At 35.4% G+C, this 19243-nt stretch overlaps 1 protein-coding gene across 2 annotated transcripts in view; it reads right to left on the bottom strand.

Annotated features, from left to right (window-relative positions):
* The window catches only part of TRPC4 (transient receptor potential cation channel subfamily C member 4), a 171653-nt gene that overhangs the window by 145072 nt on the left and 7338 nt on the right, over nucleotides 1-19243 (bottom strand). The window lies entirely within an intron of this gene.

Below are 19243 nucleotides of genomic sequence, written 5' to 3'. Positions count from 1 at the left end.
TACAGCAGACGCCATTATTTCCTGGCCTCTAAAACTATAATCACATCTCTCTCTTTTAAACTTAAATAATATCATTAGGGTCAATGGCATTATTTGTTTTATAATGCAGGCATATCCAGGGCATCTCTAACTATTAGAGAGAGCACAATTTCAATGAAAAAGTTACTATCACTCGACTTAGAAACAACCTGTGAGCTTCAATGCTATTTTCATAATTAACTTTCAGTAATAAATTACTAGCTGTGATCCTGCCACTTAGTGAAAGATTATTATGCCCCTGGCACTGTGATATATTTATTTTATATATCTTACCAACTGCACTGTTAGCTAGGTATTTTTATCCTCAGTTTGTAGATGAGAAGCCTGAGGATTAAAAATACTAAGTAATTTCTACAAGGTTATCCAGCTAGTGAATGTGAGGGTCAGGACTTAAACTGGGGTCTATATAGCATCAAATCTGAGGCTTTTAATCACCTCTTCCCAAGCAACTGAGGTGGCTTAGCAAAATTCAAACAGCACACACTGTGAAAGTGTGTCATCACTCTAATATTTTTCTCAAATGCTTTTAACCATAACGTTCCATCAACTAGAAGATTGCATCTGCCTTGGGTAATTTACTGTAAAAACAATCAGATTTGAGCCTGAAATATGATCTTTTTGTTAGTCAGCTCATCCACAATCAATTTTCAGACACAAATTTTACCTAAAGCAGAAGTTTTGCAAACAGAAAGTAATATGCATTTCCTTGTGTTTTGATGTTTTTGTTTTACTCTACAACTTTGTTGACAGGTTATGTCAGTGAAAGTACCAGGAAGATAAATCAAATCAAATCAAAGAGAGGTTGATCCCAGAAGGAGCCACATCAGTTATTTAATTCTGCCTTTTCATTGTTACTGTTGTCAGGTGTCTGGCACTACAGGAAAAAATATTTCCAGCCATTTCAGGCAATGGGCCTTAGAAAGAGGCAATGCTGCAATCGAAGAGGATTATTAAACATGAGAAATCTCTAACGCAAACATTATTCAAAGAAGACAAATGTTTATTTTAAAATATTTCTGTGTTTCCTCAAAAAAATGGAACTACCATATGATCCAGCATTCCCACTTGTGGGTATATATTCCAAGGAAATGAAAAGAGGGTATCAGAGACATGTCCACATGCCCATGTTCATTGCAGCATTATCCACAATAGCAAAGACATGGAAACAACCCAAGTATCCATCAATGCATGAATGGATAAAGAAGATACACACACACACACACACACACACACACACACACACACACACTAGAATACTATTCAGCCATGAAAAAGGAAATCCTGCCATTTGTGACAACATGGATGTGACTTGAGGGAATTAGGCTAAGTGAAATAAGCCAGACAGAGAAAGACAAATACTGTATGGTCTCACTTATATGTGGAATCTTAAAAAAAGTCAAAGTCATAGAAATAGAAAGAAGAAAAGTGGTTGATAAGGGCTGGGATGTGTGGGTAGGGAAAATAGTGAGAGGTTGTTTAAAGGGTACAAACTTTCAGCTATGAGATGAATAAGATCTGAAGATCTAATGTATAACATGGTGACGATAGTTGATAAAACTGTATTGTCTAGATGAAATTTGCTAAGAGAGTAGAACTTAAAAGTTCTCACTAAAAAGAGAAAAAGAAGATAAATATGTGAGGTGGTGGATTGTTAACTACATGGGGGAATCCTTCCACAACGTACACATGTATCAAATCACCACAACGTACATTTTAAATATCTTACAGTTTTGTCAGTTGTACCTCAACAAAGCTGAAAAAATATTTAGACAGTTGCAAGTATGAATTTGATTGGTATCTGAAAGTTAATAATTGCAAGGATTAACTTTGTAAGAAAAATATTTTAATGTGATTCTTTAGATACTTTTCTATTGATGTCCTGCTGAGAATGATAAGGACCTCCTTCACATATACCATCCCTTCCCGTCCTTCCGTATCTTCCCCCAATGTTGATAATTATTTTAGTATTAGGTTGAATCATATGAAGTAGTCATTTTGTAGAAAAAAATCATCACGTATAGGCAGTTTCATATGGTCTAGCTATTTTATATTTTAGAAATAATATTTATAAATTTATATTTAATAAATAATATTCATAAATTTAAATACTGTTCATAAATAATATTCATAAATTTATATTTAATGTTCTGTTTTCATTTTAACTTTCACCTGCTGACTTCAGTGAGCTATAAATTTAATTATACATTTTCAACTTTGTAACATTTCCAGGAGGTTCTGTCACCAAAGTTGGCCCTCCATCTTTTGTCTAAAGTTTGATTCTACGGTTGAAAACCATTAAGATTCATTTGCATTATAATAGCTATATGAATATCATTCATTACAGAGTTGAGTATTGACCAGGGAATCTATTTTTTTTGTTTGTTTGTTTTTTGCTACTCAAGTAATTAATTCATCTTGAATCTGGAATTCAAGACAGACTCACTTAATTCTAATCACCATAAAAGCAAAAATTTTATATCAGTGGCTTGAGATGATGCATTGTAAATACTTCTGGAATGATGCAAAATAAAGTGAAAAATAGTTCAAATTGAGCTTAATTGTATATAAGGACAGGTGATTTACAGATGATCGTTAATAAGCACATGTGCATTTAATCAAAAATATACAAGAAGAATTTTATATTATGCTACACCTGTATGTCAACAGAAATAAGAATGGCCTAGGAGTGAGCAAACAGCTGGGGACAGTATGACTGAGATACCCATTTACACGACACTACAACTAGAAGCAAGAAAAGAAGGCAATAAGCTGGTTTTCTTTGCTGTGAGGATTTGAGTAAATCACTTGTTTTCTCTATGCTTTATTTTTTTCCTTTTTAAAAAGAAAGGTGCTATAAAAGAAAAAAAATGATACACTGGATTTCATCAAACTTAAAACTTTCACTCTGCAAATGATTTGTTTAAGAGCTGAAATGACAAGCCACAGACGTGAAGAAAATACTTGCAAACCACATCAGATAAATGACTAGTACATAGACATTTAAAGTACTCTCAAATCTCAACCTTGAAAAACAAAACAAGAACAAAAACACATTAGATAATGCACAAAAGACATAAAGAGACATTCCATGGAAGATTATATACAGATGCAAATAAGCACATATAATTATGTCTGATATTAGCCATTGGAGGAATGCAAATTAATGCCACAATGAGATATCACTACTAGAAGAATGGCTGAATTTTAGGATAAAAAAATAGTAATGGCATTGAAGTACAGATGTCACCTTATCCTACGTTCCCACATCCTTTTGCGGTTAAGGATGTGGAGAAATTGGATCATTCATACATTGCTGCTAAGTGTGCAAAATGGTACAGTCACTCAGAAAGATAGTTTAGCAGTTTCTTAAAAAAATAAACGTGCAGGGCTTCCCTGGTGGCGCAGTGGTTGAGAATCTGCCTGCCGATGCAGGGGACACGGGTTCGAGCCCTGGTCTGGGAAGATCCCACATGCCGCGGAGCAACTAGGCCCGTGAGCCACAATTACTGAGCCTGCGCGTTTGGAGCCTGTGCTCCACAACAGGAGAGGCCGCGATAGTGAGAGGTCCGCGCACCGCGATGAAGAGTGGCCCCCGCTTGCCACAACTAGAGAAAGCCCTCGCACAGAAACAAAGACCCAGCACAGCCAAAAATAAATAATAAATAAATAATAAATAAGTTAAAAAAAAATTTGTTAAAAAAAAATAAAAAAATAAAAAATAAACGTGCAACTAGCATATGACTCAACAATTACACTCTGGGCATGTATCCCAGATAAACAAAGACTTATGTTCACACAAAAAACTGTACACAAATGTTTATAGCAGTGTTGTTGGTTATGGTAACAATCTGAAAATAATCCAGATGTTAAGTAGAGTGTGGTTTATCCACACTATGGGCTACTACTCATCAATAAAAAGGAAAAAACTATTGCTACACACAATACAGTGCATCTCAAGAGCATTAATACTGAGTGAAAGAAGCCAATTTCCAAAGGTCAAATACTGTATGATTTCAGTTATCTTACATTCTCAGAATGACAAAAATATAGTGATGCAAAACAAATGAATGGTTTCTAGTGGTTAGAGATGGTGTCTATCAAAAAAACACACAGACACACACAAGTTAAAATATAAATCAAGAGGCAGACCTTGGAACAGTCCTGTTTAAAATAGACTTGAAAAGGAAAAAAAGATAAAGATTTGGTGAGTCTTCCTAAAATTGAGATTGATAAATATGGATTAGAACTAAAAAGGAAGGAATAACAACACTGTTTTCCCAGACATTGTACAATTGGATTTAAATCCAGTCCCTAAAAAGTTAATACTTTAGCAAGTGTTATAAAACCTGAAAAGGCTTGGAAACGTGATGTTATACATGCTAAGACTGATAAACAGAAAACTAGAGACTGTTCAGTAATTCATGTGGGTACACTGAGAAAATGCTTCAGATTTCAAACTTGCATTATATTATAGCATAATTGCTAAGAAACTATGTTGTGGAATTTGTCAGGTTTGGGTTTAATTCAGAGCCATACCACATAATAATTGTGTGACCTGGGAAAGCTGTTTAATCAACCTAAGCCTTTATTTTCCTAATCTGTAAAATGGGGATGATGATAGTTGTCCTGAGGCTAATAATATAAGGCAGGTAAACCAATCAGCCTAGGGCCTGCATAGCCTAATCACTCACTAAATGTGAACTCATGTTACTTTGCTACTACTTTCAGAAAAAAAGTTGGAAAACTTCATTCTAGCCAATATCAGAGCACCTTAAACTTCCCGTACTCTTAGCTGGTCCCAGAATCATTAAAAGCCATGTAGTTATTTAGCATGATAATTGTGTATTTGGGGAACTACAGTGTGACTTTAAGCTCCAATGCAATACCACAAAGCAAGAGACTAGGAGATTTCAAGAAAAATTGTATTAGGCATGTTGCTTTTCACAAAACACTTAAGAAAGTTGAACCCGTACGGTTAAAGTCTGAGCGACTTCATGGCTCCAAGAGGATTTCAGTCCTGAGAGTTTGTAATTATGCAGTTACAGAATTGTGTCTCAAAACTGATATTTATAAAAAATATATATATTCACAGAAAAAATTTTTTGGCCATCAAAAAACTTCAATAGAAAAATCTTTAATATACAAACTGCAATCATGGCAGCATCCATGGAGCATAATGGCAGACAGAGATAGCAGAAAAGGAGGCTGGGGTAGACAGGAATATATGAAAGGGAGAGGTATTCAGGTTCCTGAATTCTGCCTTTGTTCACACCATTCTTGTTTGTAAAAGCACTTGGTCTTACTACAGGGCATGTCAAAACATACAGAGATGGATGGGCCTTGAGGTCTTCACCAAGAAGACCAGAAGTAGAGCACGGTAGACCCCTCCAATTTTATACCCACCTCCCATTCCATAATCTATGTAAATGCAGATCCAGTTAGGAGACAACTGATCTTGAAGTCCTTATTCAAGAAAGCCTTCACGTCTGTGAGCAGGTGCTCTTGGTCATTAGTACTAATAAGAGAAAAGAGGCATGATGGCTTTCTGGCAAATCTACATGGTATGTAGAGAAAAAGAAACTAGTACTCAGGTCATGAAGAATTCAGGTCTAAAGTATCTGCTTTTTTACAGGTCTGTGGAGTAGAAATGAAGTGGTCCTCTGGGTTGGGTTTGAGAGATCCCAAACATCTGCTCTTTCCTCAAGGACTGTCTTAGATAAAGGTTATAACCCCAAAGTCCTCCAGATGACACCCCACAGCTTTTGGGGAAGGCTGATTACCTCCCTCCAGATATATCAGGAAACTGACTGAAGTCCCATCACAGCCCACTGCATGGGCCTGGATTCCCACAGTCAGATGAAATCTATGGGCTTCCTGGGCAGAGGATTGGGTGTGCAGCTATGGAGGCTCAGGTCCTGGATAGGAAGGTAGCCCCATGGGCAAGTGAGCTCAGCGGTCCTCCAGCTTGTCCATTTGTTGTCCCAGCCAATATGAAAACTGTGTTTCATCCATACCATGAAATACTACTAAGGAGTGAAAAGGAATAAGCTATTGATAAACACAACTACTTGGATGAATCTAGGGTTGGTGGCCAAGAGGTTCCACTGGAAGGAAAGTCCAGCTTTAGGGTGGGTTCTCCTGAAGCTCAGAGATGGTGTACTTGCTGTTGACCTTGAGATGAACTCCTTTCCATGGTGGTAGGTGTGGTGTTCAGGACCATGGTCACAGCCATGGCATCAGACTGTGGGCTGAGGGACAGGTTAGGAATGTCAGATCAAAAACCAAATATGCATCTCACTTCTGGGACAGGACCAACCAGATTAAATAGAATTTAATCTAACTCCTCACTCTCTTCTGAGCAAACACAATGGTCCTTTAGCCAGACCCTCCTCTAAGGCCTCATCATACTTAAAGCCATTTATGAACCTGGAAGGGGCTGTGGAGAAAACTTAAGGTTCTCCATGCCTGGAAGGTTCGTACTGACAACCTAGCACTCACTTGTCCGTCTGGAGCTGAGACCACGCTGTGTTTGCACTTAATGATGGATCCTGTACAGTCTATATTGGGAAGATGGCATCTTCCTCACCCACTTCTGAATCCCTTTTGCACAGAATAAAACTACAATGTATATTTTTTCAAAAAAGACAATAGTGCACATCTCAGGGTAAACAAGGTCTGATTCGGATCATATGAACACAACTAGCAGATATATTAATCAAATGCTGAATGATACTGATGAAAAATTCAGAGATAATATCTCATAGGTAGGTTCGGGTGACGTCTTAAGTTATATGAACTGGTTACTATAGTGTTGGGCGCATCTGCAGAACACCATTAAGGAAAAATTTCAGGCCTTAGGCAATTTTAGCAATAACAGTTATAACTAACACAAACAGCAGTGAGCGATGACACTTTCCCATCCTTGTATAATGGATTTCGTATGGAGAAATGAAGATAACTCAGAAAACCACAGGCCTGAAAAAAAAAATCTCACCTCAGTGACAAAGGGGTCAAATTGCTGCCGCATTATATTGCCTCTACTTTTTGTTCAGTTAATAGTGTGTTTGTTATTCAATAAGAAAGAGCTATTAGTTGGAACTTAATTACAATTGATTTGAGCCACATTAATACGGTTTTATTTAGAATTTATTATCTTATACAAAATAGCTTTAAAATGATTGTTTAAAATGGTTGTTCTAATGTCACAGACTGGGTCATTTTGCAAGAATAATGTTACTACTGAGCTAATAAAAAAAGCAGTTTAAACTTTCCGAAACTCCTTAGCAGTTGCTATATTCATCTCTCTGTGGGTATAATTATGTATCTATACTATACCATATAAGTATAATTTCTTTCTTTTAAACATTTTGACTCAACTTTTTGGCATTAAATTCAAAATATAAAAGAAGTACTTGTGTTTCTGACTATGATAGAATGGCATGTAGTGGACTAACATTCCTTCTGACAACGTTTAGAAAAGCTGGGTAAATATAAACAAACAAGCAAATAAATCTCTGTCTAAAGAAGAGTTCCAATTATCATACTAAGTAAAGCAAGTCAGAGAAAGACAAATATCATATGATATTACTTATATGTGGACACTAAAGAAATGATACAAATGAACTTATTTACAAAACAGAAACAGACTCACAGACTTAGAAAACGAACTTACGGTTACCAAAGGGGAAAGGTGGCAGGGATGGATAAATTAGGAGGTTGAGATTAACATATACACACTGCTACATATAAGACAGATAATCAATAAGGACCTAGTGAATAGCACAAGGAACTGTACTCAGTACTCTGTAATAACCTATATTGGAAAAGAATCTTAAAAAGAATAGATATATGTATATGTATAAGTGAATCACTTTGCTGTTTACCTGAAACTAACACAGCATTGTAAATCAACTGTATTCCAATATAAAATAATTTTTTTAAAAAAAATCAACTTAAAAAAAAAAAGAGTTGCAGAGCTGACTAGGATTTGAGGAGCCAATATCTCAGTTAGGGAGAAACCACAGAGAGATGGCCTGACCTTCTAAAAACTACATATCCCCTCAATGCATCTGCCAAGGCAAATACAAGTTTCTCATGTCCTGGTAAGAAGGGAGACAGATGGAAGTGAGTCTCACACTCAGCAGCAATTTTCTCAAAGCATTTATTAAAATCTTAAGCTTTGCAGGAAAATAAGTAAGACACTTAACAGAAAGCTGCTGAAATTTAGAGTATTCATCAATCTCGCAAAAATGCAGAGGAAAAATTCATATTCAGGAACCTTCAAGAAGAAGTGATCTATTAAATAGCCAAGGTTCTCAGACCCTGGGGCCTTATAACAACGGGGTCAACCAGGGGTTTATGGGCTTGCAAAGTCTGAAATTAGCCTCTCATCAGCTTAGGTTCTGGTTGGAGTAAGATGTTTACTCCCATTTTATCTGCCTGCCAGAGGATAGATAAAGCTATTAAAAATATCCAGATTACAGCACAGAGAGCAAAAATGTATGGAAATACATTAAAAGAAGAATTAAAGGAATACTAGAAATATGGCACAGACTAAAAAGGAAAAAAAAATGTGTAACTGGAGGTGTTAAGGGGGAAAAAAGGTAGGTGCAAAACTACCTATGAAGAGATAATGACCAAGAATTTTCCAAAACTGATATCAAGCCATATTTAAGAAATGTTCCAAATGCCAAGCAGCAGAAATCCAAAGAGATCACTTCGGTACATAATTGTAAAGCTACTGAAAACAAAAGACTAAAAGAAAACATAAAAGCAACCAAAAACAAAGAACACATTGCCCTCAAAAGAGCCACAATCAGACTGACGGCTGACGTTTCAGCAGAAATGATAGAAGTCAAAAGTCAATTGAGTGGCATAAGGTACTGGAAGAAAATAATTTCTAATCTAGAATACTATAACCAACGGAAATAGCTTTAAAAGTGAGATCAAATAAAAACATTTTTAATCAAACAAAAATTGAGAAAAATTTTTGCCAACATACTGACACTAAACATGCTGAAGAGAACTCTTGGTTGCCCACAGAGGCATGGTGGTGCTACAAGGAACAGAGGGCATCTAAAGGCATCAGGTGTAGCATCTGCAATTATAAAAATAAAAAAGAAAACCAAAATTTAAAAATAAAACAGATTTATAATTGTTCTTGAAAAAAATTAAAAAATTAAATCTATCCAGCTCAGCCCACCCTTCCACCAAATGCATGTATGTCAGCGTGTATAAAATTTTATTTTTTAAAAGATCAATATACTGTCCCTCAAGTTCATTTCCACTTTCTTCTGTGATAAGAAAGAAAGACGACTATAGCTTATCAATAGTCAGGTAAATGTTTTGCATTGGTTGGTCTTACACATATATGTCAAATAATTGGCAAACACTTTCAAAGTACTGCTGTGAATTTTAAGAAAATAAACTGAAAGTATTTGCTGTATGAATTAAAATTAAAGGGTTAAACTCTTTTTAAAATGAATGAGTAGTTATGATTAATAAATCAGTAGTATATCTTAAGTATTTTGTTATTTCAGATGAGACATTTAAAATATTCATATAGATCTTTATAGTGAATTCATATAATATTTATCCTTATGATTATGGTCAGCATTTATTTTAGTGTAAAACACAAAAATGGCCAGAAATCCCAGCACCATCATGTAATGACTTTCCCCTCATAATGGAGCAGAGCATACAACTGACCATTTTTTTTAAATACAATAGTTTAAACGTGCCCCTTGTATACCAAGAAAGAATGTAACAATGTGAAATTTCCTTTCTTAAAATCCTTTGCTTAAGTCCTTCTTGATATGAAATTTTCTTAAATATATTAGAAAGAAACTTTTATCTCTAACCTAAAGAAAGGAAACTAACAAGAGTATTTTATCAGAAGTCATGATTCATTAGAGGTTGCAATTAAGTTTCACCATGAACACAGAACCTTACCACAATTTTATAAATGTTCAGAGAAATAAATGTTCATCATACTTGCCATCTACATATGGAAGTACCCTGATCTGGTAGAGGCAGCAGGGAATGTTGGTTCCTATACGGCCATTTCTCTGTCATCAGCCTCCCTTCTATGAGGGAGCAGCCTTAAACACAGGACCAATTAGACAATTGAAGATGCTCATCTGCAGATATGAGGACGGATGGAGTGCAAACAGTAGATATTATTGAATGCTGCACTGGAAGTGAACCGAAGGGTATATGAAACCCTTTGAGCAGTCACTGTCTTTGTTATACCTGTTTATCCATTTCATTATGATTCAAATCAAAATAAATTCTGGCGGACTCTGAAACACTCCTAGAAGCTATTGAATACTGATGCATTCTATGAGCAGAGGTTATCTTTAATCACATTAAATAATTGACACATAATCCTTATATATTTTTATAGATGAGAAGATCTTGACTCATAAGATAGTAGTTCAGTTTTCAAATAACTCTCTTTAAATAAACTGAAACGAATCAAGGTTATATGGTTCAAATATACCTAAGTTATTCAACAGTGGATCATTTCAAATACTCAATTTGTTGGAAAAAAAGTGGTAATTTTAATATTTAATTGTTCCCAATATTTCAATTATAACAATGTAATAACTAGTAAGAAAATATTTAAGAAGATTAGAAAGTTAGGTTTTAAGATCTGGTTTTAGTGATTCACTGTTAAGTACAACTGACAAAAGCAGTTTTTGTTCTTCAGGTTAAATTTTTTGATATTTTATATGTTGGGAAAAATTCTTTATCATAATCACTATTATAATGAAATGTTTTCTCATTAAGGCTTCTTTTATTCACGAAAGGGCAAAATCACTTGCTGGTTCACTCTGTTCCACGAATATGCTGGAGTGCTAAATGAAAATACACGGTTCAGTTCTCTAAGTAGTTTGCACGTTACAAATCAGAATGTTAAGCTGTGAGGTTAAAATGAACCAGATAAGCAAATAAGTCTTTTCCTTCTGCCAACATTTTCTTTTTATACAGCACATACAGAGAGACATATCTTTTTTTTTTATAGATACAAAGCTATTTAATATCCTACAGAGCAATAATAACCCGAATATTTGAGTGTTCTTTAAAAATATTTTTTTCTCTTTAATTGTAGAGGCTATTAGAGGCTTAGATTAGAAATAATCAGGCACTCTGATTATTTCACATGATAACTCTCAGACAATAAAAACTTCTGGTAGAGTGGATAGTCCTAGGGATGTACTCCCCCAAACATGATTCTAAAAACATGAATGTAGTTCAGTGTACTCCCCTTTTTGTTCCCAATATTTAAGACCATGAGGTAGATGGCCTATTTCGAGGCCTTCAATACATGCTCAGCTCTAGACAGAAGAGCTTCCTAGAAACACTAACAGTGGATACTGAGAACTCTTAGATGATTCTAGGATGGGTTCACCCATCTAAGAATATCCTGAGCCAAAGTTTTTTATGTACCAAGGCAAAGGGATAGGCGGTGAGGATCGAAGTCAAGATACCCATAGCTCTAAAACTGGCTTCTTCTCTTAGGTTCGCTTCATTGGTTCAAAGGGCCATTGGGCAACATGTGGCTGTATCACCATGAATCCACCGAGACTTTGGAGAACAATTTATCTCCTGAAATACATCACCTTTGAATGGTAATTCAGTAATATCTATATATAAAAGGAAAGCACCATCTTTAACAGTGTCAATAATACTATTTAAATTTAACATACATTTCTGGTTGGAAACTCTAAGCCCTACTCTCATAGAAAACAATAATTGGAGGCAAGGAAGATGCATTTGGATTTCTTCCAACGTGACCTGATGTTATTTTTTGTTAATTCCAAATATAGACTGTATTTATTTTAGCATGACTTGTTATTTTCTTAATAAGTTTTCTATTTCCATGAGAAGAGATCAGGTGACAATACAACAGCAAAACATCTACACGATAACAGGGGACACTAGAACGTGTTAAGAGGCTTATGAGAATCCTTTTTGGAAGTCTTAAACAAAAAGGTAATATGTGCCTCTCTGTATGCTCAGCATCTAGTAGAGTGATTGCCATGCATTAAATAAGTCCTTCATGAAGCATTCTATATGTGTGTATATGTATCATATATGTATATAGTACTTTAAAAAATCATTTGGTAGGATTTGAGCATTTGCTTAAAAAAAGACTTCTGAATTAGATGAACTTCCAAGTCATTCATTACATATCTAACATTTCTACAGGGACACTAATACGTTGGCAAAAAACTTCTGTTGTCTTTTATAGGCTACTTTACCCTCTTTGCTAACAATTTTTATCTCCCTGTCTCTGATAATTACTCTGTAAGCCTCATCTTAAGAACTCACCCCCAGGAGCAATCTCCCACTCTTTATCATTCTGTACTATTTATATAGCATTATATATAGCTATATGTACAGGTTTACATATATACATATACAGTCCATACAGATGGAGATATATATAATTTATGCTTAATTAATGAATTTAAATGCAGGTTTTAAGGGCTGGTATATGTTTAAATGCAAATATATATATATATATATTTCCACACAGTTAAACGAATCCCAACATTGCTTGTCAAACTACAACTATCACAGAAGAGAATTCATTTAAAGTGTAGCCGTCAATGTGATCTTCAGGGTATACAGCTTGAAGATTTTATGTAAAGAGATCTTTACATAAAATGATAGCCATGCTTCACAAACAGTAGGGATGATTATATATAAAGCATGATGGATTCTCCGTCCTCACTCAGTGTACACTATGCTTCACGCCTGTCCTTTCATCCTTCCATCATATTTGGGGGGATTCATATTGGTATGTGGCCAGCTCCTTGAAAGAACAGCATATTAAAATACAGAGGTTGAGCATAGCAGCTGACAACAGTCACCCGTGCATTCATTTATTCCATTCACCCATTCAAAAAGCATATGTTGAACACTGATTATCCTAATTCTGTGAAAATGAAAATTATGATCCAATGAGCTATGAACTATTATCCTGGTATGCACAGGGCACTAGCTTACACAATTGTGTTGTTTCTCCACTGTCATTTAGAGGTAAAATATATTAAAAGTGTAGCAGACTACCTGAACACTGTTCATAAACTTTCATTTGTAAGAATTTTACTCTTAATGAAGTAGAATAAAAAGACTAAAGATACACCAACCACCCTCCAAAAAATAAAAGCTCATGCCACCCACAGTTGGACATCATATACTGTCAAGGTTTTGACATGAATTTTTAGCTTAATTTACCAAATCTAATCACACCAAAGAAGTCTCTGACTTTCTTTAGTTCAGTAGGTATTCCTGAGAAATACTTGTTTTGTCCTCTTTCAACTCTAATCACACTTCTCATGGTGTAATAGAACTAAAACTCCCTCCTAAGAATTTCAGCACAGCACCACTTAAACTAAAGCACATTAATAATATAATTGGTTATATAAATCCTGTGAAAATGAGCATTATAGAGTCACTAGTTGACTGAAAGTTATGTCCATTGAATAATGGCGGGTTATGTTTATAACATAGGAAGTAATATGGTACTCACTATATCACATAAGTGCAAAGTTATCATTATAATGGCTTCATTAGTTAAATAAATATGCTCACAATTCAGCAATGGAATTATAAAACTGAAATAAATTAAGTATGCTTAATTGCAAAAGCATAATATTTTTCTCAGTCTAAGTCACTTAAACACTCACACATTTTCTGAGCATTCTCTGGGTTTCTTAAAGGAGTTTACTGTCTAGTTCAGGAGATATACCTCTACCCATCTGCAAGGCAGAATATAACAAGGGTTTTGCTTGTGTTTATATGCGCGACACCTGGAGACATAAAGGAAACTTTCAAGGAGACAGTGATATTGAGCCAGGTTTTGGTACCTGGAGAACATTTTGACAGGAAGCAATAAGGGAAAAGTTATTCTGTACAGAGGGAGCTTTGCCAGCAAATGCGAAGATGAAGGTCTCATTTGTGAGTCACTCATCTGTTTATTCAATTATTCATTTACTAATATTCAAACAATATCTACTGAATGGATATCACTTCAGTGCTAATTTTTGTAATGGTATGACATATATTCAAAAAAGTTACTTCCTCAATTTTGACATCAATAGGTTTTTGGATTTAAGCACATTGGCTTTAAATTCAGGTGTAGGTTTAAAAAACAAAACCCATGGCAAGTTTGTTAAAATGTGCCACCAGCTGACAGATATCTTCTGGGATGCATGAAAGAGCGTTCCCCTCATTAAGTACCAAGGGACATGCAAAATAATTAAGAAATTAAAATGAAAACAAAACAAACACTTGTCTAGAAATTTCATATAACACTGATAAGGTGCAATATAAACCTGTCTTAACATGACTGTGTTTTGTACAATGACATTTTATCAACAGCCTGCAGATGTTCTAAAGTTTTGAATGACAATTTTTTATTTAGAAATTATAATCTCATGACTGTTTTAAAATGTATTACCTTGAATGCTATCCATGAAAATAAGCCTTTTTTTCTTTCCACGTATGTTACATTTAGATTCGAGAGTAAGAAAGGAAATAATTTTAAGAAACTAGCCTGAGCTGAGTAGCTCATCTCCTGCCTCTGCTTCCAAACCCATGGAGCTTTACTTAAGAGAATTGTTTCAGGGGGTTCCCTGGGGGTTCCCTGGGGGTTCCCTGGGGGTTCCCTGGGGGTTCCCTGGTGGCGCAGTGGTTGAGAATCTGCCTGCCAATGCAGAGCACACGGGTTCGAGCCCTGGTCTGGGAAGATACCACATGCCGCGGAGCAACTAGGCCCGTGAGCCACAACCACTGAGCCTGCGCGTCTGGAGCCTGTGCTCCGCAACAAGAGAGGCCGCGACAGTGAGAGGCCCCCGCACCGCGATGAAGAGTGGCCCCCGCTTGCCGCAACTAGAGAAAGCCCTCGCACAGAAACGAAGACCCAACACAGCCAAAAATAAATAAATAAATAAACAATTTTTTTTAAAAAAAGAGTATTGTTTCAAATTCTAGCCTCATAATGGGGGTCTAGCCTCATAATTATGTCCCAGTGTTATAACATTTGGAAAATTAAAGCAATAAATGGCTGCAAGAATCCAATGAGTTTATGGGTCTTGTTAAAAGATTACTAATTTTATTTTGGAGACCATAAGAATCAAGTAAAAAGAGTATTGGCTTTAGACTCGAGTAGACATGGGTTCAAATCCTGACTCTACCATAAAGCAACTTTGTGATTTTTTTTTTTTTTTTTTTAGTAATTTAGTCTTTTCAGATTCTTTAAAAGGTAGTAATAATACCTTAGTGTTAGGCTAGATGTGAAGATAAACGTGAGAAAAAAAATATTTTTCTAAGTTTCTAGCATAGCTCCTGGCATACCTTAAGTACCCATAAATAATGGCCCCCTCTCTCTTTTTCCTCCTTTCCTTTTTTCATAATAGTTCCTGTTTTCCGGTCTTAAGTAAAATTTACTCTTGATAATATTTGTTCAAGGAATGACTTATGGTAACTTTTTCAACAGATTTCAAAAACATAGCAAACTACAGGCAGATTGTAACGAATGCACATCTGATTCATTACATTTCACTTGCCATTTCTGAAAAAGAATGCAGTGTGCTAGATAAAGCCATCAAGCCACATTTTTAAATTAACGTTTTACTTAACATTTCTAATTTTATGAATAAAACTGTGCCCATGTGTCATCTGTTGCTTCTCAAGAAGCCGTTACTCAGTGACACTGCTGTGTTTCAAAGGAAACATTTTTATAAGGATTGACAAAACATACACTAATATTAATGGGATATCAGTTAAAAGAAAAGATCAAGTAGTGAAACTATTGTCTCTCTTTTATAACCTGTTTAAGTGAAACTGAACTTTCAGAGGGATCACTGAGATATTTTAAAAATGTAAGTATGTCAGTACATTTACTGAATAGTTCATGGAACAATGTAGTTTTAAATTGATACATTTTCAATGCATGTGTCTTTAATTTTCAGTTTCACAAATGAAGAGCTTCTTCTCCTAAATGTATTTTTTCATCCCAGTGTATTTTGGAGTACTAATGTTCTCAGAGATCAGGTCTATATTTGTACTGATTAAAAAGATACAGCTATGATATTACATCCCTGATCAAAATATTCTCAAATCTCTTAAAATATTAAGGTCCCAATGCATCTTGGAGGATTAGAACTAGAAAACATAAGGAGAAGAAAGATAGTTCTAAAGCAGTTTTTCATCACAACTAGATAGAAGCAAATGTCCAATTTAAGGTGGGTTGAATTAACAAGTTTTAATGTTTATTTGGTATGAGTATGTGTTGTGAGGCATGATGAAGCATAAATCAGGTGAAAAGACAAGGTTTTTGTTCTGAGCTGTCTCTTCATCATTTTTAATAAGAACCAAAATGCTTATGGTGGGTTTTCCATAGATATTAAAGAGGTGAGTAAACTAGTTTCAGTTTGGCCCAGACAGTACAACGTGGGAGGAAAAGATGCACATTAGAATCTGATCTCATAAAATGTTCAGCAATTATGATTTTGAAAAAAGAAAAGTTAATAGTTTATTATATTTCCCTTCATCTAGCTTGTTTTTAAAAATAAACCAGGCACATTTTCATAAGAAAATATTCAGTCCACAGTTTTACTTTCCTACCTAGTGTTTAGCATTTCTTCTATATCTTTATTTACAACATCCTTTATCTCTTGGAGCACTGATATTCACAATATTAACTACTGAACAAAAGTACGCATGTCTTTATTTTTGTTCCAATATATGAATTAATTAGAAAAGGCAGATTGTCAGTTTTCAGTTGCTAAATATAATGTGGATAATCTGAATTGCCATAAATTATCCTGGCAATTAAACACACAGGCATAAAACTATGACTATATTTTCTACAATATATTTGTGAAACTATTTTCAATTCAGTGGGGTTAATCAGTGCATCTCTAGAGGTTATTATTATACTTCAATAGTAATTTATCACATTTATAATAGGGTTTAAGTTTAAAAGTTTGAAATGTATGTACTGAACACGATATTCAAATTCCCCTAATCAGAAAGAATAAAAGCAATGTCTGGTGTTTCCTACTTATATAAAGTATGAGTTAATAAAGGTTATCTTATGTGGAAAGTTATTTGATGTCTTACCATTTTAATTATCAAAGTGGCCATAAAATTCATATAGAACTTTAATTTTCTCACGGTTTTCTCTTTGCATTTTGAACTTGACTTTACAGGAATAACTGCCACAGAAAAATAAATAATGTAAAAATTACAAAATGTTAAAGCTTATAAGTAATGGAAAATTTATTCCACCTCTTATATCTGTGAGAATGACCATTAAGCAAGTAAATTGAAACTTACTTTTCAAAACCCAAGATTTTCAGAGTTAATATTTGACAGGATTTACTAAAGAGACATGTTTCTTTTATCTGTTGAGCTGAGATAGATTATGCTTTGATGAATGCCCATGTTCCTTTAAGCTCTTACCTAAGTGGAAGAACTTTTCTAAATTTGCAATTACAAATCTTCTTGCTATGCCTTAAACTGTCTGCCTACCTAACTATATATTCATTCACTCAATGAATATTAAGTACATCTTATGTATCAATTTCATTAACCTGTTAGTACTTCTCCTTGTGTAAATTTCTTGGCACTTCACTCCACAACGGCAAGCTTAGCAGGGTAGCTGAGCTCTGATCAGCTCTACTGAAAGGGTCTCCAGCTCTGTGGTCTCATTCATGAACAATGAAAGTGCTTGCTTGCTTTCTACCTGTACTAACCATCCATTAATTCAAGACATTTGCATAAAATACTTTGATAAAGCCAATTTAACTTCTACCAACATACTGATTTGCATTAACTGCATTAATTTATAAATATAGTTTTTAAAGTGCTTCTTTAGCAATATCTTACTAAATTTTGATTCTAATATTAGAACTGCTACTTATCCCTTTATCTTATTGATTCTTTGCCTTCCATACTTAAAAGAGAGGTGTTTCTTGGTCTACTGTCCGGGTAAACAGAAGTAGGTATTACAAATCTAAGTTTAAATAGCCAACCATAACACAGTGATGACGATTTCAATGTTTTAACATATCCACCCACTCTTACTCTCCCTAATTCAGAATTTTAAAAAAACAAAACAAACACAACAAACTCTAGCTAACCTTTTCTCTTAAAGAATTTGTAATACGTTTTGTGCAGCAATTACCGTAATAGGAAATCCAGAAAGTATATGAGAATGGAATTTTTTTTTTTCAGTGTTACAAGTCTGTTTTAAATTTCCTTTTAATAAAACAAGTAAAACTTGCTTCTGTCTCCTCCTGCTCCCTTGGCTTGGTGCTTACTCAGAGTAAGCGACCTGCTGCATTTTTCCCCTGTGGATATTAACCGCGAAGGGCCACCCTAAGAAACCATGTGAACAGGATTACACCGTAGTGGATACAGCATAGTGAATACAGACAAGACACGGGAGCTCCCTTGTCTCAATCTCTCCCAACCGTCCATCCCCTTCCAGTATTCTCTAGTTACCTCATCACAAAAGGCAGCTGAGTTCTCAGCTAGAACAACAAGTTGTGCAGCAAACCTCAGTGATTCAGCCAAGTAGCAAACAGGGTCATTGGCTTAGTTGGAATTTCAGTTGCCAAGCAAACTAGGAATCCCTAGCCTGGGTCCAGCGACACGGATAAGTGTTTCTGTTTTTTGATGGAGAATGAAAATGACGCAGAGTATAATTGATCTACAGGATATTGATAACTATCCTTTCTTCACTACCCCGGTTTAGGTACCAGAATCTAAGGGCTCACTTAAATACGCCCAGGGGCCACCAAGATCTCCATTTTCCCTAAATGCATAAAAGGCTAAAAACAACCTTCTTTCCCAGCTCCATGTCGTGGCTGCTGCTGCTTTGAGTACCATATAAGTCACACTGGGGGTTCACGCTTTGCCCTCTCCCCTGCTTTAAAGCCGGCTGCGGTGAAAGGCTGAGAACTCCAGCTCAGCCCGGGTCCACCACAGAAAGCTTCACGGACCCAGTCCCAAGCCTTAAAGAGAAACCGTGCAGCCGGAGCCTCTTGAACTCGTAACCCCCCAGGGATGTCTGCCTTCCAAGAGAGAGCCGGCTTCCCAGGCAGCTTGAGAAACTTAACCGAGATCCCAGACAGCAGGCGAGGTATAGCTCGGGGCAAATGGAGCTCTGAGGCGACACCCT

Source organism: Balaenoptera physalus, assembly GCF_965194825.1.
Source record: "Balaenoptera physalus genome assembly, chromosome: 18".
NCBI classification, from domain to species: domain Eukaryota; kingdom Metazoa; phylum Chordata; class Mammalia; order Artiodactyla; family Balaenopteridae; genus Balaenoptera; species Balaenoptera physalus.
The sequence above is the reverse complement of the archived record's forward strand: the minus strand, read 5'-3'. Positions and strand labels throughout refer to the sequence as shown.